Here is a 3,017-nt window from a genome sequence, read left to right as displayed (position 1 = left end):
ATTTTGTAGAATTAGTTGATGATAGACTTAAGCATAGAAAATCATGTAATTATTCCTATAATCTTAATCTTACTATCAAATTAGATAAATAAATCAAATATATCATCTCTTTTGGTTCTTAACAAAAATTTCATGTGAATTAAGTCAGAAAATATAAAGACAGTTGCAACTAATTTAAATTAAAACACTCATTGATATTTTTCAAGTCAAATTTTAACACTTGAATGATTGTTAATTTTAGAATACGTTCTTAATGATTATTTGTGAAATCTATCCGTGCAGCTTACAAAAGAGAAAAGGAAATGAACCAAAGAAGTTTGAAGTTAATTTTATTTGATTAGAAACTGAAAGAACCTCGGGGTAAAAGGAGAGGAGGGATCCATTGAGAGCCCTTACCCCCCCCTTTGTTCGGAAGAAAGGAGGATCCGGACAAAATAGATGAACGGAAGAGTCCGGTGAATGGAAACGAAAAAACAAAGGATGGATTCCACTTTAACTTTAAAGAGACATTCTATAAAAATAGCCCAGTTTTCAAAAATTATTATCTGGATTTCGAATCTTGTAAGATACCAATTTCGGATTTTTCAATGAACCAAAGAAGTTTGAAGTTTCATTGGATGCGATACTTTTTGCAGACATTCCACTAAATAGAACTGTTTATCACTTGTATTGAAAAATTAAGTCCCTTCTGTTCTTAGAGGATAAGTGTTAGTGATTATGCTTCAGTACCCATCTCTTCTTATGCATTCCAAATAAAATTGGATGTCTTATGGATTTAATTTTAAGAATAAATGTGGAATAAAAGAACATCTCGTCCATCAACTTTCTTGGAATGAGTTTCTGTAAATAGATTAAGAATTAGTTTGTGAAACATGGCAAAGTCAATTTTGGTCATTGATTCTCCCGCATTCCCTTTTGATTCATTTGAGTATATATATATATATATATATATATATTGAAGCCCTCTATGATATGAACCAAAACCTGATATTTTTAATTGAACACATCAAAGATAAGCTAGATATATCTATCTTTCTGAACCAGTAGAGGATTTTGATTGGATGATCCTTTCAAATCTGTGCTAGATGCAAAGGACTGGCTTGGTATAACAAGGACTTTGCTTGGGTTTTGCGCATTTAATGCGCATGACCATCAAGCCAAATACCATGGGCAGTCATATTGAAATTCGATCTCGACCGTTGAATTAGATTCAATTTCGACCGAGATTTTGGACCATCAGAGATTTCGGATCTGATGGTCCAAAATCTCAGCTTGACAGTGTCCCAAACAATTTCGTTATAACAAGCATGCAAAAAAGCCAAACCAATTCACGGTAAAACCTTTTTTTCTTTTGAAAAAAAAATAAAGGAAAAAGGTGCTTACCGCATGAGATACCCAGAAAAAGTATGATGCTTCTTCGCACAATTTACATGATTGAACATAACAAACCTTCCTATAAAATCTTGTAAAGTACTTGTTAGCCTTATTTCTACAATGTTTTAGTTGATGTATCCATTCAAAACTAAGTTATTCTAGTAAAATAGAAGGTAATCTTTAACAAGGTTTATGGTTAAGTTTGAGATACTGGAGTCAATTGATATACAACTCACTCATAACATGAAAATTTTAAGTAAAGTTTTCTACTCCGAAGTTTCTTCTAATTTTCTGAAGATATTAGTCTATTAGACTATTTTTTATTATATATAATTAGAATGACTAATTGATTAACCATAGAGAATAATATTTAGCTAAGAGCTGAGAATCATATAATTATCCCTAGAATTTTTAACATGAACGTTGTTTTCCATCTTCTATGGTATGTTGAGTAAGGGTAAAAAAATAAAATTATATTTTAGGTCAGTTAGTTATGTTATTAAGTGTAGAGGGGTCTTTGATTTCAAGTCGGTGCACCCTATTTTCAATGAAAAAGAAAATGACTTATATGTGAAAATTTCTTATCAATTTCTTTAATGTTGATAATATAATAAGGTTAAACAAATGAACTAGATAATGTCTTATTACTGTACTGTACGAGTAGCTTCCTCTAAAAGCATAGAGAAGAAATAACCAAAGTGCGAAAGATAGAAGCAACATCAAATAAATGAGGATATTCGGATAATAAATTATGTCACAGGATGGCTGGACATCCCGCATATCACCGGCGGTGATTTTACCTCCAAACTAGCAGGGGGAATTAGTGAAGTTCAAATATGCCACATTGAACAATGACTTCACAAATTGGTGGAAATTTTTCTGGAAGCTGTCAATACATCCGAAACTCAAAACATTATAGGTATTGGCGTTTTGAGGAGTTGAAACACAGTTAGAGCCACCGTTCTCTCGGACAGAAATTCTTGACATTCGTGAACTATGTTAACGATTATTCTGATAATCTTAGTGGCACATCTTCATCTCGTGTTGAGTGGACCAAGAGACTTTACCAGTCTTGGATAATTCGACGGAACATCTAACTCAAAGATCCATCTTGCACTTGTGCAATGAACTCATTGCGAGTTTTCAACATGATGCACACAAAAAACAGTGGTTCTTTTCAGCCTTCATAACTACCTGTTACTTCATATGAAATGGACAGAAAGAAACAAGGCAACCATGAAAAAATAAAACTCAACCCCCTCAGATTAATTAAGAATGTTGATAAGTGGCTCCTTGATATGAAAATATCACCGTTCATGACTGGAGATGAAGAAAATATAGGCAAAACAAATAAAATTGGGTGCTTAAAACCACATTATAATTCTGTTATTTTTCTTTGTGCAGTGATATATAACAAATCACTAGACATAGCAGGTTGGAGTGCAGGAATTATGGAACAAGGAAAGATCTTGGTTGCAATGAGAGATTACTTGAAAAAGAGAAACTTGGAGGAAGCAATAATAAAGGCAATAAGGGAAGTCATGCAACACAGAAATCATATCCAGGAATGTTGGGTTAACGAGGAGGCAACTAGCTACCTATTCCATAACCCTCCCCAAAGACAGCGGCCTATACATTTAATT

Source organism: Hakea prostrata, chromosome 8 (assembly GCF_041222555.1).
Source record: "Hakea prostrata isolate BN-2017 chromosome 8, UWA_Hpros_2, whole genome shotgun sequence".
Classification (NCBI taxonomy): Eukaryota; Viridiplantae; Streptophyta; class Magnoliopsida; order Proteales; family Proteaceae; genus Hakea; species Hakea prostrata.
Note: the sequence above shows the minus strand (reverse complement) of the source record.